This window comes from Nycticebus coucang, chromosome 11 (assembly GCF_027406575.1).
Source record: "Nycticebus coucang isolate mNycCou1 chromosome 11, mNycCou1.pri, whole genome shotgun sequence".
Taxonomy (NCBI): domain Eukaryota; kingdom Metazoa; phylum Chordata; class Mammalia; order Primates; family Lorisidae; genus Nycticebus; species Nycticebus coucang.
The window spans coordinates 47,810,850-47,835,946 of record NC_069790.1 but is presented as its reverse complement, the minus strand read 5'-3'; the positions used below and the strand labels follow the sequence as shown (position 1 = coordinate 47,835,946).

General features: G+C 36.5%; 1 pseudogene; it reads left to right on the top strand.

The window, feature by feature from the left end:
• Positions 1 to 20,763: 20,763 nt before the first annotated feature.
• Positions 20,764 to 21,846, top strand: LOC128598868 (glutamine synthetase-like; annotated as a pseudogene).
• Positions 21,847 to 25,097: the final 3,251 nt, after the last annotated feature.

The following is a 25,097-nucleotide window of genomic DNA, read 5'->3' as shown; positions in this document are numbered from 1 at the left end:
GGGTGAAAAAATAACCCCTCCCCTGAGTTTTTCTACTTTCTTGGCAGAATGTTGCTTAAAATGCACATTCTTAACTGTCTTTACAACTCCCTAGATATCAGCAGTTGCTATAAGTATCCTTAAATATCATTGCTTTAGCATAATTATGTCTTACAAAATGTTTCTAAAGAATTCTGTAGCCCTTGTAAAGTACAAAGTTTTCTATAATCTTTAAGATAACATTATACTGGTTTTTAACTTAAAGGGATTTCATGATCTTTATTAATATGTGGCAGAGTGATAAAGAGGGCATGTGTACAAATTTCCTTTTTGAATAGTGTTGCCCATTCCAATAAATGCTTGATTTAACAAAATATTCTACTTCATTCAAAAAATGCCCCTGAGAAACTTTAAAACTTTCATGCCTTAAAAGAAGATTTGCTTGTCATAATTTAATATATTCCATAGATGCTCCTACATTACTCAGAACTCAGCTCACACACTGGATATTTCATAAATGTTGTTGAGTGACTTAGCATGAGACTCTAACCCTGCAGCTGTCCTCAGTCACAAGGATGAAAGCCTTAATAATTGCACATTCAGAATTCTTCATTTTTAGCTCACAAACACATTCTCTTTCATTTTATTGGGGGCTATTATTCAATGTTCTAAAGAAACTCTAATAAAATGTGGACTTGCATATTTGAAGAATGAAAGTATTTGCTATTTTGTCAGTCTTTCATTAGAATACAACATTTTCTAGGTTAGGGTTTAATTTGGGGGTTATTTTGCTGCAATTGACTTTAATCATAAATGTCTTTGAATTAAGTATGCTCTCTTTCATTTTCTTTACATTAAGAGATCCTGAAAAGTCTTGACATTTGTTAAAACTGTCACCATGTAACAGAGGTAAAGGCCTGAGAAAGGGCAAAATGATTTATGAGTTATCTCTTCAAAATCCCTCACCCTTTTTGAGAAATTAAAACCTGCATTCCTGCCTGAGGCCACTAATCAGTAGGCAGAGGTTAGTTCCTTATTTTTGTGTTTTCTAGTATCTTAAACCACAGGAGATTGCTCAACAGAATTATGCTAACATAAAGATATTAGAGTTAAACAGCAATAATCTGAAGTGATACTCTCTTTAAAAGCCCTGTTTTACTGCTTAAGAGGGGTTAGGAGTATATGGTTCTTTAAGACCAAAGTCGGTCACCTTCCTCATTTGCTGCAAAATTAATAAGTTTCTCTTTCCTTTTCTTCCAACCACTTGTCCTCATTCTTTGTTAGGCCTCGGGACAAATAAAGAACTTGTGGTAACAAATGGAGAACTCAAAACTGCTTTATCCTATAATAAGAAATTGCTACTTTTTTTGTTTAGATCTTGGCAATGTTGCCAGAATTTCTGTGATGAGTCCTATTGAATTTGGGTTCAAAGAATGAAACCAGAATGACAGGACAGAGTTTATTGATGGAAAGATTGTTAGAAAGATTGCTAAACAAAAGAGGGGAACAGAACCTCTGGCAGCAGAGGGGAAGAAACCAAGCAGAAGTGGAAAGCACACACCTCTCCTCCTGTCTTCAGTTTAGTGGCATAAATCCTCCTGTGGGTAGGGGGTTTGGGGGAAATATGTTAAGAGTCTGTCACAATTAGCCTGAGGTCTGCAGGCAGAAAAAGATCCTAAAATCAGCACAGGAATGAGGCCCTGGCACTTTCTGCCACAGGCAGTAGGGTGTGTGCTCCCTACTCCCGGAGGAACCAGTCCAGAACACTTCAAGCTACTTTTTTCATGAAGTTGCTTGAGCGGCACCTAGAAATGGTGGCCAGTTTATGCCTAAAGATGGGGGTCTGTGATGAAATTGATTTCTGAACTTACCCAGGCCTGGAAAATGGGGGTCCCTGTCCAGCCCTGAGCAGGGAACTCTGTATCAGCAGGACGACATGTGGTTCTGTATATGAGGAAGTGAGACTTACAAGCTACTTCCACAACAAAAGAACAATTGAAGACTAAGGCAGATTCTGACTTTTGAGACAAGAAATAAGATAATTCATTAGAAAAACTGAAAGGTAAATAATATCTACTGTAATCACATTTGTTTACTTTTTGCCAGCTCCTGTTTGAAGCATTATTTGAAGTATGAGAAACATTATTTGAATTGAACTCATACAAATGATGTATATATAATTTTCAAATCATTTTAAGGAGTCCAGTTGAATAACCTGTGTAAGGTTAAAAAGCTAGTAAGTAGCACAGACAAGACTCTTACCCAATCTTGTCAATAATCTTAACCATTCCACTAGAAGCTTCCATTTTGAACATTTTGTATGGTTTGATTGGAATAAGAACATCTTTGATTATCATATGCTGGTTCACAGCTTTATCATTATAAAAAGAATCTTTAAAAGATCAAGAACATTGTTTTTAATGTACACAGCGAGAGGTGATCCATTTTGGTCACTGATTAATATTTGTAATCATTATATTTATTTATGTGTGGAGATGGAATAGTCCATGCAGTTGCCTCTAATAATAAGATGGCTCTTCAGGGTGAAAAAAAAAAACAAAAAACCTGTAACTGCTTCTGATATGTCTTCCACCAAAATACTACGTCTCTCTCTGTTTTTCTCTCTCTCCCCTTCTCCTCCACTCCCCTCCATCTCTCTCTCTCTTTCACACACATACAATATAACATATTATGTCTATATATCCACACAATTTAGTCTTAGAAAAATCTGATTCATATTTGGGGGGCCTAGGGAAGAACGTAATAGCAAGAATAGAATTTGTTTCAAGGTAATAGTTTGCAAAGTATTATTAATACTTAAATACTTAAAAGTATTACTAATAGTTCTTATATGTTAGGCAAAATTCTAAGTGCCTTACATGTATTAAATCATTCAGTCCTCGGAGTAACATATATATATATGTTGAATCTGTATATAAAGAACTCAAACAACTCAACACAAATAGCACACAACCCTATCAAAAAGTGGGCAAGAGATATAAATAGTTTTTTTAAGAAAACAGACAAAACAAATGTCCAACAGACATATGAAAAAATATTCAACATCACAAATCATCAAGGAACTGAAAATTAAAACCATAATGAGATACTATTTTACCACTATGGGAATGGCCATTATTGAAGAGCCTAAAAACAATAGATGCTGACTGGCTACAAAGAGAAAAGAATACTTCTACACTGATGGTAAAAATGAAAATTAGTACAACCTCTGTGGAAAACAGTATGGAAATTTCTCAAAGAACTAAAAGCAGACCTACCATTTAATCCAGCAATCCCAAACAAAACAATTCATTTTATCAAAAAGACACTGGCACTAGAATGTTTATGCAGCATAATACACAAGTGCAAAGAGGTGGCATCAACCCAAGTATTCACCAAGAGTAGATAAAGATCCTAACATGACTGATGCTATTAAAAAAAGTCGATAAAGAAAATATTATGTACATATATCCTACTCAGCATAAAAAGGAATGAAATAATATTTTTTGCAGCAATATGGATTATCCTAAGTGAAATGTCTCATTTTTTGCAGCAATATGGATTATCCTAAGTGAAATGTCTCACTCAGGTATGGAAAACCAGTCACCACATGTTCTCACTAATAAGTTAGCTAAGAGACAGGCACAAAGTGATATAAAGGACATGAGAAACTAAGAAGGGGGCAGGGAAGGAGGCTGAATGTGGAATAAAACCTACCTATCCATACAATAAACAATATTTTAGTAATGGGCACACTAAAAGCCCTGACTTAAGCATTATACAAGATAATCATGTAAGAAAAATACTGTACCTCCTTAATTAATACTTTGAAACAAACAAACAAAAAAAAAACACTTTCAAAAAAACAAAGCAAAACAAACTGAGCCTTAGAGAGGATAACTAATATGTTCACAATCATATGACTGGGAAATCATGCACCAAATTCATACAGTCTGTCCGGCTCCAGACTCCACAGTCTTTATCATTAACGAGATAGTTTCTTTGTTTCTTTCTTTTTCTTCTTTGTTTTGTTAAAAATAGGGAGTACAATATCCTCCTGACATGACAATATGTCTAGTATGTAATTAAAAGCACAATAGTGATAACTTAATTGATTTACCCTAGAAAAATCATTGTGCTTGTTTTGTAATTAACTTACAATAATGATTAGTAGTTAATGTATTTAAAAAAATGTAACTCGGTATTCTTAAACTGTTACTAGGATATAACTCAGTTTTAATCATGTATTATATATATTATGACATATAAGCCACTGTGTTTAAAATGTTAACTTAGGTAAGTCCCAGATTCCCATACTTAACAATGTGTTTGATTGTGAGTTACCTAATTAAATGCTTAAATCTCACAATTTCAATCTTTAATCTAATGCATAATATAAAAGATATCTAGAGACATAATAGCAAAGAGAGACATTTATTTCATGGTGCATTTTACAACCAATTTCAAGAACTGTCATGGATGAACCCTCATTACCTTTTACTTAATGATCCAAGTCTGTCTTCAAATACTCCCAATGATTTTAACATCACTGTACATAAATAGAAGAAATCCCTGTGAAAATACCAAATGTGTTTTATATTTGGCTCTAACATCAGCTTTCATTTTCACTTACCTAGCTTTAAGTTAAGTCTCTCAAATGGTTAAAGAAGAAGACTTTTTTATCCAATGCAAAAAAGGACTTTATTATGATTGAAGAAATGGATATTTAATTAAAGGAGTTTGAGTAAAAGATGAATACTTGAGAAAAATGTAATTCATATAGAAATTTTCAAAAGCTTTTAAGTAAAATGGAATACTTATTTAATGCATTTTTTATATCAAAATGTAGTACTTTCAGAAACACAAATGTTGACACAATTGCTCGCCTTAAAATCATAAGGCTCATTTTGTCAGTTTGCAGCCTTTCTTCATTGTTATTCTCTCTAAAATAATTATAGTTTAAGTATGACCTAATTATAGTTAAAATATTTATTTTTTTAATTAAATATGAATTTTAATTCATTCACAATATGCTTGAGTCCTTTCAACTGTATTGCCAGTTTGGCCATTATAATTTATTAAATAAACAACTCTTTTCCCATCCATAAAAATTCTCACATTTTCACTTGTGTTAGCAAATGAATTTCTATGCATATATAGTATTGCACAACTTATAAATGAATAAACCAAATTATTTTTTAGTATCTAACCCCATAAACACTTATAAAATCATGTTCATCATAAAAGATATATCAAGTGGTTAAGTTTGACAAACACCATATAATAACTTGAATGTACTAGAATTTGAACTTCAAACTACACACATCATCTCATACAAGAATGACTAATATGCCAAGTCCCAAAATTAAATACATGTTATAAAATAAACACTATTAAAAATATTTGAAATAAGAATGCTGGGTCAAATTCCTTTACCATTCTATCCTTTTCTCATCAGTATAAATTAGAATCTAAAAAATATTGAAACAAAATGAGAGCTTTAGGAAAATTTGCCATATTCTATCAAAGAAGGAAAAGACTATTAATTCTTTTTAAGTACTTTCTAAATATTCTTTTACAATTTTGAATTATAATTTCATAGCTCTACATAAGCTGAAAACATAACTTACGTATATTATTTTTAAATAACATTTTTCCTAATTTCTCATTAAACAAAAATGCTCAATATATCAAATTGTGAAGGTGTTCTACCAAACCACTTATGTAAAATTGTACAAAACCAACTTTCAAAATAGTAACTAGAAAAAAATGAATAAAACAAAACATCTTCACAGATTCTTAACTTTCCTGGGCTGCTTTTTATTATAAAGGGAAAAAAAAAGAAAGATATATACTTAAGGTTTTAGCTTCCAGCTTTGGCCGTACCTACCAGTTGATCTAGAAACTTGACCTAAGATTCATCTATAAAATGAGGCAATAGGACTAGGTGACCCATGAATATACTTTCAACTCAGAATTATGTATCAGGCTTGCTTAGAATGCTTGCTTTCAGAGTTTAAATGGGTGCACTAAAGAAGTAACTTTAAAAACTGTACAACTGCGTATGTTTATAATAACATTCTCACTAAAAACATGTTACTTAATGCTCTTGAAAACTTATTTTATTATAAACTCATAGCTTTTACTATGAAAAGACAGTGATACTGTATATCTCAACCAGGAAACTTAGTTAAAAATATAAAAAAAGACTGTTCCAAGTTGGGATGAATTTGTACTGATCCTTTGCCTCCCACATTTGGAAAGTTTTTATCTCTGTAATTTAAGAGCTTAGAAGCTATGGAAAGAAGATGAACAGGGAGTTACACAAAGATATTTTGTTAGATCCTAGTGATTACTTACATATAGAGGAATAATGACCTTCAAACTACATTTAGGAGAGACAAGAAGAAAAACATGCAGGGTGAATTTTTATTCTCATTTTTTTTCTCTTAACAGAAAACTAACCTGTGGATGTTCAATGTTTTTCACGTACTAAAGCTCAATTTGTGTGTGTGCAAATCATGATTAGCTACATTTTAGTGAGCCTGATGCCTTCTCCTTGGGTGTTTTATGAACTGAGGACATGCTGGTATACAGATACTTGCTTATATAATTTTACTGGAAGTTAATAAAAAGGTCAGACCCAAGACTTTGTGTTTATGGGGCTATAAAAGGCCATTTAGACGTTTTCAGGGCCTTCCTAACACACATTACTCCTCTGGAATTTAGTTATTTGTCTTTCATTTCATAACATTTTGGTTTGTTTTCCTCATCAGACAACCAAAAGTTACATCAAAGAAAGAAAAAGTGATGTTACTTAGACGGTCACCATGTGAGCATGAACCTCCTTAAAGCCCAAGGAGTTAAAGTCCCATTCTGAGACTTTAAATGTTTTCCTATTACCCTCAGTCACATGTGCCTTTCATGTTTAGGTGATTTGAAAACAATTCACTGGCATTAGGAGTTAGACTTCGTTTTTATTTAATCTGTCTTCCAAGTACTAGCTTTGACCTCATGTTAAATTGGACTCTATTTTGAACTTCATCATCAAAATCTCTTCTTTGTTTGTTTTTTATAAAACCATTTTACATAATGGCTAATAGAACTCTCAGTTTGTTCCTTGATTTTTATAACTACATTCTAATTTGTATTTTTAAAAAACTATCTTAGCGTGTTTACTACTAAAGGAGTTTAAGAAAAGACTGTTGAGGGAAGCTGCCATTTTCCCCTCACATCCAAGAGTAACAGCCAGAATCAAGGATTAACAGATCAAGGATATAACAAATTTATGTTTGGATCAGTACTTTCTTCTACCCAAAGCTAAAAAATCTGTTAGCTTCTATTGCCTTAACCAAGTCATTCTGATAATTAAACTTACTAGATTGCAAATGAATACCAAAGTAAGCCCAAAACTGAATTAGGAGATATAACATTTGTACTAAAAATCAATGATTTCAGTAATAACAGCTAACATCTGCTTACCTTATACCAGACACTGTGGTAATTATAACCTAGTTATCAAAAATAAGATTTGAAATAGGTGATAATATGATGTTTACTTACTGAAATATAAGTCAAATCTCTGGAAAGATTGAGGACATTGACCAAGATTTTATACCTGAGCCACAGTCAGAAACATCATTATGGCATAACTGTGTCATTCAAGAAGATAGATTCCTTTTTTGTGTATAAGGAACTTTCTCTCAGTCTTTCAATCTTCTGTTCGCTAGTTCTTTTTCTGTTCCCGGTTAAAACCTCAGTAAGTTTCTACAGCTTTCTGGTTCTCTTTAACCACAAAAATAATCTCATTTTACTAGGTAAAATATCCACTTAATGCAATGATCATAACTTAAAACTTTACAAAAAGATAAAACACTGCCTTTTCCCAACTTGAGTTCATTTTATGCCAAGAAGCCAACAGTGGTAATAAGATAGGTGCTTTCTCTCTGCCCTCCCCACAACCCCACCCCAACTCCTTTACTAGACTTTGTGACTCAGGACAAATCAGATTCTGGGGAAAGCAGTGGAGGAGAAAGGGTAGGTGTCATTGTCATGTGAAGTCAGGATCCTCAGGGTGACAAAGGAATAATTCCTGACTATGTGGCAAGGAAACACATTTGTCAGTGTCACAAAGGTTCATCCACTGGGAACTCTACTTCCTATGTATAAATATTCTCTCTTCTGGTAGCTTCCAGAAGCTTCCCCCAGGCTCTGAGCTTCTAGAAGTCCACCTGTGGCCCTCTAAGCTAAAGAAACTTTAAAATGCCTTTCAGGCCAGCTCCTCCCCATGTCTCAACCATCAAAACTTGTACATCTTTCCCCATCATATACGTCATTGTCATTGTAGCTCACTCCCCATGTTGCTTCTGGTTCACTGTGGTCAGATAGGGGCATTTCAGTCTCTTTTTGCTGTTGTTGTTGTTTTGTTTTTGAGACAGTCTCACTATGTCACCCTGGGTAGAGCACCCTGGCATCACAGCTCACAGCAACCTCAGCCTCTTGGGCTTAAGTGATTCCTTTGCCTCAGCTTTCAAGTAGCTGGGACTACAGGTACCCACAACAACACCCAGCTATTTTTTGGTTGTAGTTGTCATTGTTGTTTTAGCTGGCCCAGGATGGGTTTTGAACCCACCAGCCTTGGTGTATGTGGCCAGCACCATACCTACTGAGCTAAGAGCGCTGCCTCAGTCTCTTATTTTTACAGGCTCATGTAAGCATTAATCTCCAAAACTCCAGAGAACATTATCAAGCCTTATCAATGAACACTTTGAAACTTCTCCAACTTGTTTTCACATGAGGGGAAAATAACACCCTTCCTTCATAAAGTAGCCCCTTCCTCTCCTCCATGGGGAAAGAGTGGAAGTATTGACAACTTGGTCCAACAAGCCATCTCTATGGGTCTCCTCAGCTTCCTCATCAACCTCTAGCCATGTCCTGATAACTGATAAGCTAACTGTTTTGAAAGCTAGATTTTCTTCTCTCCTTTCTGACTTCCATTTTGGTAGTACATGTCTGACTATGGAATGTATTGGGCATGTATTGTTTTCTTGTGTTCCTTAGTTAAAATTCTCCCATTTTAACATCTTATTATGACAGCTAAAGAGAAAAGAGATATCTAAAGATAAAAGGGAGAATTTTTCCAGTGGTAATCTTGGAACTCGTTGAGGAATACATTATAGAATCAACATCCACAGACTATCCATCCAATCTAAGCAATCCCAAATGCCCTATGGAGGGCTAAGAATGCTTGATTCAAATTTTATATCAAATTATTAATATAAGCCAAAGAGGAGGTAGCAATGCTTTCTCTTTAAAATCTCATAGGTATATGTATATTTATGACGTAATTAGAGAAAATTTAATATTGTAGTCACTTTCACATATACTTACATGCATGTATTATACTAACTTATATAAATAAAATGTGAGATAATTTCTAACCACAACCTACCAAATGAAGAATATTTTAAGTACTCACCAAAATGTAAAGATATCAATGATTCAAAGTAAATGAGAATTTGGCCCTTGGTATATTGCAGTTCCTCAGACTAAGAAGGGGCTCAGCAAACTTTGCCAATTTAAAAGAAGGAATTCACTCAGATGGTTATTACTTAATAAATAAAAAGATGGAAGAAAACATATTCTACTAGATCTAAGGAAAGAAATAAACAGCAACATCTTAGTAGCCAGGGACTTCAACACTTCACTGACAGAACTAGATAAATTGTCAAGGCAGAAATTTAACGAAGAAATACTAGAGTTAAATGGGACTCTAGAACAAATTAACCTAACAGACATTTACAGAACATTCTACTTCAAAACTGCATATTATAGATTTTTCTCATCAACACCTGGAACATTCTCCAAGGTAGATCATATATTAGGCCACAAAACAATTCTCAACAAATTAAGGAACACTGAAATCACCTTGTGTATCTCGTCAGACCACAGTTAAAACTACAAAGAGACACTCTCAAAACTACACACAAATATGTGGAAATTACATAATCTGCTGCTCAACAATCCTTGGATCAATAAAGAAATGAAAAGTGAAATAATCTTTTTTTAATTGAATAACAAAGGGAACATAATCCCCAAGTCTCTGGGAGATGGAAAAAGCAGTGCTAATGTTAGGTCTGGAAGAAGGTAAACAGGTGGCAAGGAAGTGGCATAGGGTAGAGAGTAAGAACCAAATCGCAGCTGGGAACCAAAATGTGGCTAGGAACTGTTCCCAAGTGAGAACATACTTAATAAGGAGCTCCTAGGGACCTTTAACTCACCTGGGGCTCATTACCATCTAATTAGCATAAAATAAGTGGCGTGTTTATGAAGAATTCTAGGAGGACACATGCACACATAATAAGAAAACTGTTATATAACCTAAGCTGTTATGTAATCTATTATATAACCCTACCCTGTCAATCATCCCAAAGGTAGGAGACACTATCCAATCTTGCCAGGAGAAAGCTGAGAGGAACTAGTGAGCATAAAAAAGACAGCGTGTGCTCAGACTTCAGGGTGTTTCTGTACTCATGGAGAATGACCCATCTGTCCCTCTGAGACATACTTGTGCTTTGCAATGAATGTTGCATGTGTGATTGCTTTGTAGCTGTGATCACTCCATCATCAGCTTGACTTGGTACCAGTCCTCATTCTTTACACTGGGAACCAGGGCATCTGGGGTAGACCTAATACTAAGAGGGAATGTGATAGCCTTAAAGGCCCACATCAGAAAGTCAGAAAGATCACAAATTAACAACCTAGTGTCACATCTCGAGGAATTGGAGAAAGAAGAATAGATCCAACCCAAACATAGCAGAAGAAGGAAATAATAATCAGAGCAGAACTATAGTAAATGAAAATCAAATAAACAATACAAAGGATTAATGGAGCAAAATGTTTGAAAATATTGTTTGAAAAGATAAAATTGTTAGACAACTAGATAAATTAACCAGAAATAGAAGAGAAAGTACTCAAATAATCAGAAACAAAAAAGGAAACATTACAACTGACACTACAGGAACAAAACATGTTTTCTAATACTACTATGAAAATCTCTGTATACACAAACTAGAAAATCTACAGGAAATGGATACATATTTGGAAACACACAACCTCCTCTCTTTAAATCAGGAAGAAATAGAGCAGCACCTGTGGCTCAGTGGGGAGGGCGCAAGGCCCGTATACCGAGGGTGGCAGATTCAAACCCAGCCCAGGCCAAACTGCAACCAAAAAATAGCCGGACATTGTGGCAGGTTCCTGTAGTCCCAGCTACTCAGGAGGGTGAGGCAAGAGAATTGCCTAAGCCCAAGAGTTGGAGGTTGCTGTGAGCTGTGACGCCATAGTACTCTACAGAGGGCGACAAAGTGAGACTCTGTCTCAAAAATAAATAAATAAAATAAATAAATCAGGAAGAAATAGAAATCTCGAACAGACCAACAAGGATTAGCGATACAGATCCACCATGTACTCTTATCAAAAGCTTGACAACAGCTTGACCCCCACAAAGTCTCATCAACCAGCCTTATGTGGTAGCGGCACCAGTCAGGCAGGGGAAGTTAAAACTAAGTCATGAGCATAGCAGTGTGCACTCAAATGCACCATTTCAAATTAGCCCTTATAGCTTACTAATGTTCTCATTGTGCCAGTCAAACTGGGAAGATTATTTTGTTGAAAATTATTTTAATCTTTGGTATTTTAAACATGTTCATTTAAAACGTAAAAATATAAGTTGAGAGCAATGGGTCTTCCTCCAATCAGGAGAAGCTGGAGCCACGTGGTTTAAATTCTGGCAACCTTAGATCTCCGCGTCTCAATCCTAGGAACCAAGAGTGAGAACCAGTTCTTCTACCGTCAGCTACTGCTTCACTGCTCTGTCCCAAAGAGAAATTTGAATTCTGTGGATAGGCCCCAACTGTGTCAAAGGATTCCCTTTGACAGCCCCGGGACCTTGGACATTTCAACCTCCATAACTAATTTGTACCTTCAAGCCTCAAATAATTCCTGCGTTTCCGGACAAAGTGATGTCTTCAACCTCGCCTAAGGAAAAGCAGATGAACCAGCTTTCACAATTCCTTGTGAATTCAACTACAATTGCCTTTTTTTGTCCAGCTTAAATTCAGCTACCTATTGGACCTCAGGGTGGGCATTCTTTCTTTGGGATGCCACACCATCTCCCAGCTTTTCTCTCTCTCTCCCTCTCCTTCTAAAATATAAAATAAACTTATACTTTTAAATCCAAAAAAACCCATAAAAATCTAAAAGAACAAAAATACATTGTTAAAAATAAAAGAATTTGTTCTTTAAAATTTGGATTAGTCAAAAGCCATACTTCAGAACTTAGAAAGCCATAAGTGGCCTTAAGGCCTCAGGTTCCCAACTCTGGACTGGCACAGGCCTTCCCACTCATCTGTGATCTGTGCCAACATGCTCCATATCCCTTCCAAAGCCTTTCATCCACTCTTATCCACCCTGCCAAAGAAAACTACACGGAACTATGACAATAAGAGATATGATCATAATACTATTCCCTTTCCATTTTTACCTTTTTTTGATTTTGTTCTTCTTCTATTTTCATATCCTTATTTTTTTCTTTTTGGCTGACCTTACTTATCTAAAAAACCTAAAATTCTCACCAACTCCATTGATAGAATGGCTTTCATATCTAATGTTTTAAAGTCTATTTGGGTCATCTCTCTATAACTTTGGAAAATGTCAAAGGTGAAGCTAATATGAACATTATATCACAATAAGCCTGTATGCTGAAATTATTGCTTTCTCTTATACTTTATTCCCTGCCTTTATAAAATGTCTCCTTTTCCATTCCCAATGCCCAGTGAACAGGTTCCTTTCAAGTTATGGTATCACCCAGTGGATCTAATCCAGGGTTTCTCAATATCCTCTTCTGACATGTTAGGTGGGATAATTCTTAGTTATGGGGCTGTTCTGTGCACTGCAGCCTGTTTAGCCTTGGCCTAGCTTAACCTCTATGATTAATGCCAGGTACACCCCTTCAATTGTTACAACCCAAAATATCTCCAGATATTTCCAAAAGTTCCTCTAGAGAAAAATCATTATCCCTTCCCCATTGAAAATCACTGAGCTAAGTCATTCTGGTACTGACTTCTACAAGTACATGTAAAATCTACTGCTTTACATTATAAAGTATTCCTAGTATGTTTTAAGCGGGTCAGAGACAATATTTAGGGCTTTCCTGGGGTTGTGATATGTTATAGATATATTTTAGGTTATATGATATATTATATGGTTATAGGTATATTTTCCATATATTCATTTTATTATTAAAACCGAAAGCAAATGAATTAATGGTAATTCCTTCACTGCTATTTTATGCTCTACTTCCTTTCCCTAACTAATGCATTAAAAATGTACTCCAGGGAGAAGGTAAGGTTAATTGCCCTGTACAGGAGGCAACAGGTAAATATAATAATCTAGAGAATCATACAAAACTAAATGCATAAACAATTTAAATCTTCCAAAAATGGAAACTAAAATACAATACACTATGTTAGACAAAGTTTCAGACCTTCTGTCACCTACAAAATCAATTTAATGAGAAGATGTTATTGATAGCTTATTTTCTGATAAAGATCTAATGCTAGCTCTTAGTTTCCTGATCACAGGGGAAAAACTTCACTAAAATAACTTCACAGGGAATCAACTTCACTTGATTTCTAAGAGATTAATTCTCCTTTTAGCAATGGAAAGTGGTGTTCGTGTGGAACAAAGTAAATGGGTGTAATAAAAGCATTCAGTAGCAATTACAATACTGTCACTACTAACTGGACTCTCCTTAAAGCTCTGATTTCAACTCCTTACTATAAGCATCCTGCAAAAAGATCACTTTCTTTCCAGTGATTTCACTTTGCCATCCATAAATTTTCATTTGGCTTGTACTTTTCAAATTTCAAAGAATTTTAATATCTATTTCCTCATAGGAATTTGAAATAAGTGGGAAAATATTAGTCTTCCATCTTTGAGAAAGGGAAACTGAAGCTCTAAAAATAAAAATCCTTCCTCAAAAACAGTCAGAAACAAGACAGCAAAGACTCACCTTTCTTGTTGCTATATTCTTTCCACTCTTCCAAGCTGATTCCTAACAATTTGTATGCCTTTCTCGAATTTGCTGAGTGGGACCATACCTGACAATTGTCTATGAGTGCTCCAAAATGCAGTTGCGTTCAACACATCTAATGAAGACTGTGTCTATTCCTCTTTGAGGAGGCCCAGAAGTTGATAAACCTGAATTGACACTTTAGACTTACAGTCAATTTACTTGGTGACTTTGGGTACCTCTGAGGCCTCAGTTGTCTCATAACAACCCAGACTTTGAGGAGCAAAAGAAAAGATATATAAAGAGGTTCTCCTGTTGATGGACTTAAAAGCTACCCTATCCAATCTACCCCAAATAACCTTAATATACAAAACTTTGCTTTATTAGGAATCATGGTATTTTGAAAATAGTTTTATTAAATACCTTTCACAGAAGCAGGTGAATGGGAGATGGAGACAGAGATGAATGAATAAATACAAGGAAAACCTATTTGCAGCAAGAAAGGAGGAGAGAATAAAGTTGAAAATCTTGCCTTTTCCTAGTAGAAAAATCAAAAGGACTTAGTGAGACTGTGGGATTGCAATTGTCCCTCACTTGGAACTTTGTGTATAACTCTTCAGACAAGAAAGGAAAAGGAAAGATGGAAGAAAAAATGGAAAAAAAATTAGTTCCACCTTGAAATTACTAGTTAGGTAGTTGGTGAACTGTAAAACTAATGAATAAAGCCAAATATGCAAATTAACACTTTCTAAGAATCTTAGAACTTTAGAGCCAGAAGCGGGTGTGGGGTCCATCCAACCCTCTTCTCAGCCACATTTTGACAAATTGCAATCAGCAGGTGAAGATAATTGCTGATGATTCTGAAATAGCTGGAGAAGTTGAAATCAAAAATTTCTTAGGAAACTAAGGCAATTTAAGGCTTAACATGTTTCAGTACTAAATACCTCATATAAAAATGCTTCAAAAATAGAGTTTCATCTTATAAGAGAATCTTAAGGTGTGTGTATATATGATGTACATGTGTATTTCATAATCACTAAGGCATCTCCTGCACAGTAGATTCTCTGTGAGCTGAGAGTGATAACTTATATGATTCTCATAGCCATTCCCCAACATTGATGACATCCTACCTTATACTTCAACATCTTTCAGAACAGTGAATCAAAACTCTGGATGCACACAGAAATCACCCATGGAACTTTAAAAATAGGTGTGCTTGGGTTCTAACCCCTGAGACTCTGATTTATCCTGGTAAAGAACTAGAAGTGTTGCAAAAACTCTACAGGTGATTTTAATGCACTGACAGGATTGAAAACAATGGTTTCAGGATTATGGCCCTAAAGAAAATGAAAAGTCAAGTTAAAAAATAAGCAATAATAGAAATTTTATGGAAAGTATGTGAATTCTAATTTATATAATTTAATTTTTAATCTAATATTTTTGTATTTCAGGAAAAAATGTATAGTATACATGTAAAATGCTTCTCAAAACATTAGGCAATGGAATCCAAAACCATGTTCAAAAAGATTATACTATAATCAAATAGGATTGATATTTTCATTGTATGTAAAGTTTAACACTAGAAATATCTCTATAATTCTTCCCGTGGGGCAATCAAGTAAAAATAAATCATAAGATTGTGTCAATATATGAAGAAAACAAAGTTTCTAATTCTGCTTGTTGTTAAGAATTATCAGCAAACTAGGAAATTTTCCAGTTTCTGCTAATTCAAAATACAATTATCCTATGACCCAGAAATTTCACAATTAGCCCCATATTCAAATTAATTAGTTCAAATGTTAAAAAAAAAAAAAAAAAAACACTTGTATAAAGATACAGGTCAGACAATTAAGTTCACAAACTCATTGCTGAATATCACTATACTCACCTTGGCCATTTGGTGACCATACAACAACCACCCTCATGGCCATTCCTGAAAAAAAAGTTCCAAAATTGCTCTGGGCTAGGAACTGGCATTGGCCTACAGCTTCCCAAGGGGAAAACCTTGAAGAGTAGTGATAGCACAATGTCTAGAGCACCTTTTGTATGATGAGTTTGCAAAATTAATTGCCTCACCTCATATTCAAAATAATGTTATTTATAATAGTTTTAGGTATATATTTGAATCAGCTTATAGAGCTCACAAGGAACTCTGCAAGTTTATTAAGTCATGCAGCCCAGACTTGGCTATTGGGGAACTATTTATGCCAGGAGGATCAGAAAATGCTACAAGTCAGTATTTTTGTCTTCTCAGAGAGCCAGTTTATCAGCACATCATTAAATATCTCAAAACTAGAAACCATCCAAATGTCCATCCAGGGGAAATTGCAGGCAGAATGAGGACTGAAGACCCCATTCTTGGCAAGGGAAAACACCCCCAGAAAAAGGGGAAAATTAAAAAGTAAGCTGAATGAATCTGAACAAAGGAAAGTCAGCTGCTAAATTTCTTACCTAAGTAAGATTCCTGCTTTTCCTAGAGCTCTGGCCTATTGGGGATACAGCTTACTAACACCCTGTTGGGTCTGTAAACACTCTAAGGAATCATGGCCACAGAAGATGCTGTGGCAAGGCCTGGAAAGATACATTAACTAGGCCATTTCCTGCCCAGTAAACAGTCAAAGCAAATACCCATTGTGGAGATTTGTATTTAGCTGGGCAGAGATCAAGGGAATAGCTTGAGCTGTGAAATATAGGTTGGAAGGCTTATATCCCTTGCCACAGAGGAAGGCCCTCTCTGGTGGTGATGAGAGGAAAATTCCTATCTCCCACCAATTCTTCAGAGGAGATTGACATCAGTGGTGTTTTACTCCATAGTGAACTAGTGGAGATTAACACCTACCCAGGAATCTGCGTGTGTGACCTCAGACAGGAGGCCACCCCCATACAAGACTCAGGTTCTGGATTTCTCAAGACTGCTCATACCCTTAAAGTAAATAATATAGAAATAACAGGAGCTGATAGGCTCACTCAGAGAAACTGCTGGAGTCTTTGCTCCCTTCCTCAGCTTACCTTTTGAGATAATGAGCAAATAGCCTAAAATAAAAGCTGAGTGGAACTGACACTTGGAACCACTGCTGGAACCGCACAAGCAGATGGTGGTTCCCTGAGTTCCCACTTTTGAAAATTCTATTCAGTGCATCTTGTCTCTTTCTTTCTCATCATTTCTAACTTTATATTTCTTTAGTCAGTCACCACCAGATCCACAGGTCTTAGCAGACCCTGCACCTGGGGCAGGACCCTGACAGAAAGTTGGATAAAAGGTGGTATATTCATAAAATGAAAAATAGCCATAAAAACTAGTTATAGATGCAATAATATGATTGAATCTCAGAAACATTAATGTTGATTGAAAAGAGTCAGACCAAAGGTGTACATAACCAACCTATAAATATAGAATTCAGAATGCTAATTATGTCTGGGAATAAAGGAGTATTGATTATAAAAAAAAAATAACTTAAAAGATTCTGAGGGTGGTGGAAATATTCAACATTTAATCTAGATGGTAGTTGCACTGTAGTATACACATTCACTGAGGTGTATACTTTATGTAAATTAGGCCTTAATAAAAAAGCATCATTTTTTAAAAAGCTCATATTAAAGATTAATATCTATAAAAATTAAAGGCAATTTTGAAAAAAGATGGCCAAAAATTCAGGTACTTGTCCGGTTAATTATTAAGATAGTTCAGAACTACAAAAGTAAAAGCACTGTGGGATAGGCACAAGAACAGAGAAATAACCCAAAGCAAAGCATTCAGAGCTCAGAAAGATATAAATGTAATTTTAATAGATGATGAATAAGGCTCCATAAAGTAATGAGCTAAAAAGGGATTAGTACATTATGTAGGGGAAACTGTATGGTTGCACAGAGAAAAATAAGGCTGGATCATTAACTGACACCAAAAGAAAAAAAAATATTATCTTTGTTATATCAATGTGGGAAAGTACTTATTAAAGAAAATTCTGACACTAAATGCTAAAAGTCAAACATTGATGTAATTGAATAAATCAAAAGTGAGGATTTCTGTTTAATGAAAGAAACCACAGAAAAAGTTAGGAGACAGATAGATAACAGCCATTCAGAAAGTAATTGCAGTATGTAGCACTGCCAGTGAACCAATGTCCAGAACTACACTCTTCAGTACAGTACATGCTAGACACGTGCAAATATTTAAATGTAAAAAAGTCAAGCATAAGTAAAATGAAGAAATGAACTTCCTTAGTGCCACTAGCCATTTTTCAAATACTTAATAATCAAAAGTGAGTAGTGCTATTCTATTAGACAGTACCAAGACAGAACATTTCCATAACTTCAGAAAGTTCTATTAAAAATCACACTGGCCTTAAGATACAGAAGGAGCTTCTACAAAGAGAAAGCTCTGGAAAAGGAAGGGGCATTATAAAAAAAAATGGTAAAAACAACCACCAAAAAAAAAAACAAGGAAAACCTTACAGGACAATGAAAGATAAACCAAAGTAGCCAGGCATTGTGGCAGGTGTCTGTAGTCCCGGCTAATTGGGAGGCAGAGGCAAGAGAATCGCTTAAGCCCAAGAGTTTGATGTTGCTGTGAGCTGTGACATCACAGCACTCTCCTGAGGGTGACATAGTGAGAGTCTTGTCTCAAAAAAAGAGAGAGAGAGAGAGAGAAACCCACATAGTTTACCTGTAAATGAACAAAATTACTAATAACCCAAGAAATGCAAATTAAAGTTATTATGGTTCTGTACCCATTGAACTGGAAAAATTTGGATGTGGTAAAATACTAAGTGTTGTCAAGGATGCAAAGAAATATAAATCCTCATGGGCAACTACTGGGAGTATAATTTGTTACGGTTGTACTGGGAAGCAATTAATCAGCGTACAAATTGAGGATGTGTATAACTTCCACCCCAGTGATCACACCCTCAGAAAAACTTCAGGTTTTTCACAAAGGTTATCTATACAAGGACATTCATCCCAGCATAAAGATAGCTTGAGAAACTTGAAGGCATATACACAGAAGGTGTCCATTACTCTGGGCATGGATAATCAAAATGTGGTGTATGCTCACTGTGGAACAGACACAAGTGGTTAGGTAAATGTACACAAAGAAATATGAGTAGTCATTTAAATATATGTCTTAAATATGTTAAGAATAAATATCATGAAAATTTTCAAACAGAATAGGGACTATGATCAAAAATGTTATCTAAATTAGAACATGTATATAAAAACTACAATGCAAAACATATTTGTACATCTCATATATGTACATACTATACATACACACAAACAGAAAATGATTCTATACCAGGAAGAAGATGATGGGACCAGAGATGACACAAAGGGGAAAATAAGCAAAAGAACAATTAAAAAGACACATATAAATCAATGGAACAGCACACAAAGTCCAGAAATTCACCCACACATACAGAGTCGATTATTGAATAACTAAGAGGCAAAGTCTATTCAATAGAAAATGACAGGCTTTCAAGAAATGATGGTAGAGTAGATGAGCAAATACACACCCACACAAGAGGAAAACACAATTAAACTCAAGGGGCGGGGAGGAAGGGGTCTGGGAGCTCTCACCTAACAGGCACCATGTAAGGGTATATGGCACACCTGGGGGAAGGGCACAATCACAATTTGGACTTTACCTAATAAATGAAAACAACGTAACCTAAACATCTGTACCCTAATATTAATCTGAAATTTAAAAAAGGAAGGAAAGAAATGGTGGTAGAACAATTGGAGACCTGCGTGCAATAAGAGAAAAAAAGAAAGAAACAGAAAATAATAAATGAAATAATGTAAACTAATGAAAATTAAATAAGAAATGTAAAAATAATAAATGAATACAATGTAACCTAATCATCTGTACCCTAATATTAATCTGAAATAACAAAAGGAAAGAAAGAAATGGTGGTTGAACAATTGGATATCTGCATGCAAAAAGAGGAAAAAAGAAAGAAACAGAAAAAAAGAAGCTCGCACCACATATAAAAATGAATTCAAAATAGATCATTAGTTTAAATGTAAAATCTAAAACTGTACATCTGTAATAAAACAGTAGAAACCTTTGTACCTTTGAGTTAAGCAAAGATTTTTTTTTTTTTTAACAGAGTCTCAAGCTGTCGTCCTTGCCTCACAGCTCACGCAACCTCAAACTCCTGGACTTAAGTGATTCTCTTGCTTCTGCCTCCCAAGTAGCTGGGACTACAGGTGCCCACCACAACGCCCAGCTTTTTTTCATTGTTGTTGCAGCTGTAATTGTTGTTTTATCTGGCCTGGGCTGGGTTCGAACCTGCCAACCTTGGTGTACGTGGCTGGCTCCCTACCTACTGAGCTATGGGGGCCGCCCAAGAAAAGATTTCGTAAATACAAAATGAAAAGCATGATCTGGGAGGGGTGAATTAGACCTCATTAAACTAGAAATTTTACTTTTTAAAAGACTATGTGATAAAAGAAAAGGCATTATCCAGAATGGGAGAAAATATTTGCAAAACATAAATACGGTAAAGTACTTGTATGTAGAATATATAAAGAATTCTTAAAATCCAAAAATAAGAAGAGTCAGGGATGGGAGAAGAGTAGGGCATTTAAGCAGCATATCGGCCTCATCTCCTCTCTTCACCTGGCTCTCCCAGCCTGCCCACCTGCCCGCCTGCTCACCTTCCAAAACATTTTCCACCGCGGCCACCTCAGCAAGTTCCCACTTAAACAAAGGCATCAAGCATGTGTGTATGTCCCTGCCTCAGGGCGAGAAAGCCCAAGCCATGTATATCCGGATGGATGGTACGGGAGAAGGTCTACGCTGCAAGACCCGTACCCTGGACTGCGAGCCCAAGTGTGCAGAGGAGTTACCTGAGTGGAATTTTGATGGCTCTAGTGCTTCACGGTCTGAAACTCCAACAGTGACATGTATCTTGTGCCTGCTGCCATCTTCCGGGACCCCTTCCACAAGGACCCCAACAAGCTGGTGTTCTGTGAAGTTTTCAAATATTGAAAAGCCTGCAGAGACCAATTTGAGGCACACCTGTTCACGGGGTAATGGACATGGTGAGCACCCAGCACCCCTGGTTTGGAATGGAGCAGGAATACAGACTGATGGGGACAGACGGGCACCCCTTCGGTTGGCCCACCAATGGCTTCCTTGGGTCCCGGGGTCCTTATTACTGTGGTGTGGAAGCAGACAGAGCCCATAGCAGGGATATGGTGGAGACTCACTACCGAGCCTGCTTGTATGCTGGAGTCAAGATTGCCGGGACTAATGGCAAGGTCATGCCTGCCCAGTGGGAATTCCAAATTGGACCCTGTGAAGGAATCAGCATGGGAGATCATCTCTGGGTGGCTCGTTTCATCTTGCATCGTGTGTGTGAAGACTTTGGAGTGATAGCAACCTTTTATCCCAAGCCCATTCCTGAGAACTGGAATGCTGACGGCTGCCATACCAACTTCAGCACGAAGGCCATGCGGGAGGAGAATGGTTTGAAGTACATTGACGACGCCATTGAGAAACTAAGCAAGCGGCACCAGTACCACGTTGGCACCTACGATCCCAAGGGGGGCCCGGACAATGCCCTGCGCCTAACTGGATTCCACAAAACCTCCAACATCAACTACTTTTCTGCTGGTGTAGCCAACTGTAGTGACAGCATCCTCATTCCCCAGACTGTTGGCCAGGAGAAGAAGGGCTACTTTGAAGACCGTCGTCCCTCTGCCAACTGCGACCCCTTCTTGGTAACAGAACCCTCATCCGCACGTGTCTTCTCAATGAAACTGGCAATGAGCCCTTCCAGTACAAAAACTAAATGGACTAGACTTCCAGCCATTGAGCCCCTCTGGTTCTCCATCCCCCTCCAAATCTTCCCCCCTCTCCCACTTGCCCCAATTGTAACTCAAAAGGGTGGAATATCAAGTTCTCTTTTTTATTTCTCATGCCCAGTTAATCTTGTTTTCTTTGGCCAAGATAGAGGGGTCAAGTTCTTAATCTCTTTGCATCCACCCTCCTTTTTTTTCCCCATCACCAAAGCTTTCTAGTGCACTAGTGGGTAGGGAGGGGCATAACCACTACTTCCAGATAATGGGGTAAGCTTGTCCAGTAGGCATAGCTATCTAGGCAGAGCATGTCTGCTGGAGGGGGAGGGCTTTTCTTCAGGTTAGCTGAAAGGGGAAAACCTGGCTTACTCTAGGTTAGGACTTCCCTTGGTGGAAAAGTTGGAAGAGATTATAACCAAAATGTGGGAATTAGAAAAAATAGAGGTTGGCGATCAGGGAGGGAAATGCCCTTTGTCTCAGGCCACACTTCCCTCGCTTGGGGCTAAATACTTTCTCCTCAGCAAAGAGCTCAGAGTAAACTAATGGATATCCCTACCTTAAAAAAAAGAAAAGGTTCTTATTGCTTGGTCCTTCTCTATAACAAAAAGCAGAGCAGTATTTGTTTTTTGGGTTTTTTGTTTGTTTGTTTTATTGTTAAATCATAGCTGTGTACATTAGTGCAATCAAGGGGTACAATGTGCTGGTTTCATACGCCATCTGAAACATTCCAATCAAAATGTTCAACACAGCCTTCATGGTATTTTCCTAGCTATTGTATGTAGACATTTGTATTCTGCCTTTAGTAAGTTTCGCCTGTACCCATTCCAAGATGCAAGTAGGTGTGGCCCGACCCATCACCCTCCCTCCATCATAACCTCCCCTATCCCTTTCCCATCTTTGGCCCCTTCCCCATAGTCTTGTGCCATAGTTGGGCTATAGCCTTCATATGAAAGCCACAATTTAGCTTCATAGTAGGGCTGAGTACATTGGATACATTTTCTTCAATTCCTGAGATACTTTGCTAAGAAGAATATATTCCAGCTCCATCCATGTAAACATGAAAGAGGTAAAGTCTCCATATTTCTTTAAGGCTGCATAATATTCCATGGTACATATGTACCACAATTTGCTAGTCCATTCGTGGGTTGATGGGCACTTGGGCTTCTTCCATGACTTAGTGATTATGAATTGGGCTGCAATAAACATTCTGGTACAGATGTCTTTGTTATATTGTGATTTTTGGTCTTCTGGGCATAAACCTAGTAAAGGAATTATAGGATTGAATGGCAGGTCTATTTTTAGGTCTCTAAGTATTCTCCAAACATCCTTCCAGAAGGAATGTATTAGTGTGCATTCCCACCAGCAGTGTAGAAGTGTGCGCTTTTCTCCACATCCACCCCAACATCTCTGGTTTTGGGATTTTGTTATGTGGGCTACTCTTACTGGGGTTAGGTGATATCTCAAAGTAGTTTTGATTTGCATTTCTCTGATGATTAAGGATGATAAGCTTTTTTTCATGTGTTTGTAGATCGTGCATCTGTCTTTTTTAGAGAAGTTTCTCTTCAAGTCCCTTGCCCAGCCTGAGATGGGGTCACGTGTTCTTTTCTTGCTAATACGTTTGAGTTCTCTGTGGATTCTGGTTATTAGACCTTTATCAGAGGTATAACCTCCAAATATTTTCTCCCATTCTGAGGGCTGTCTGCTTGCTTTACTTACTATGTTCTTGGCTGTGCAGAATCTTTTTACTTTGATCAGGTCCCAGTAGTGTATTTTCTGCTTTGATTGCCTGGGGAGTCCTCCTCATAAAATAGAGGCAGATTCTTTCAAGAGTTTTCCCTGCATGTTCTTCAAGCATTTTTATAGTTTCATGTCTTAAGTTTAAATATTTTATCCAGTGAGAGTCTATCTTAGTTAATGGTGAAAGGTGTGGGTCCAGTTTCAATCTTCTACAGGTTGCCAGCCAGTTCACCCAGCACCATCTGTTAAATAGGGAATCTTTTCCCCACTGAATGTTTTTAATTGGCTTGTCAAAGATTGAATAATGCTAAGTAGCTAGGTTCATCTCTTGGTTCTCTATTCTGTTCCAGACATCTAATTCTCGGGTTTTGTGCCAATACCATGCTGTTTTGATCACTATCGATTTATAGTACAGTCTTAGGTCTGGTAGCATGATTTTTCGTTCTTTGTTTTTATTGCTGAGTAATGTTTTCGCTATTCGAGGTTTTTTCTGATTCCATATAAAACCAAGTATTATTTTTTCAAGATCTTTAAAATATGACAATGGAGCTTTAATAGGAATTCCATTAAAATTATATATTGCTTTGTATATATTGCTTAGTATACACATTTTAACAATGTTGATTCTTCCCAGCCATGAGCATGGTATGTTTTTCCATTTGTTAACATCTTCAGCTATTTCTTTTCTTAAAGTTTCATACTTCTCTTTATAGATATCTTTCAAGTCCATTGTTAGCTATACTCCCAAATACTTCATCTTCTTTGGCACTACTGTGAAAGGAATAGAGTCCTTGACTGTTTTTTTGGCTTGGTTATTGTTGGTATTCATAAAGGCTACAGATTTATGGGTGTTGATTTTGTAGCCTGAGAAATTGCTGTATTCCTCGATCACTTCTAAAAGTTTTGTAGTAGAATCCCTAGTGTTTTCCAGATATACGATCTTGTCATCTCTGAAGAGTGAAAGTTTGATCTCCCTCTGACCCTATGTGTACACCCTTAATCGCCTTTTCTTCCCTAATTGCAATGGCTAAAACTTCCATTACAATGTTAAAGAGCAATGGAGACAATGGGAAACCTTGCCTCATTCCTGATCTAAGTGGAAATGATTTCAATTTAACTACATTCAATACGATATTGGCTGTGGGTTTGCCGTAAATGGCCTCTATTCGTTTAAGAAATGTCCCTTCTATACCAATTTTCTTAAGTGTTCTGATCATGAAGGGATGCTGGATATTATCAAAAGCTTTTTCTGCATCAATTGAGAGAACCATATGGTCCTTATTTTTTAGTTTGTTTATGTGGTGAATTACATTTATAGATTTACGTATATTGAACCAGCCTTGAGACCCTGGGATAAAAAATCCCCCTTGGTCATGGTGTATAATTTTTTTTGATGTGTTGTTGGATTCTATTTGTTAGGATCTTATTGAGTATTTTAGCATCAATATTCATTAGTGACATTGGTCTATAATCTTCTCTTCTTGCTGGGTCTTTCCCTGGTTTGGGG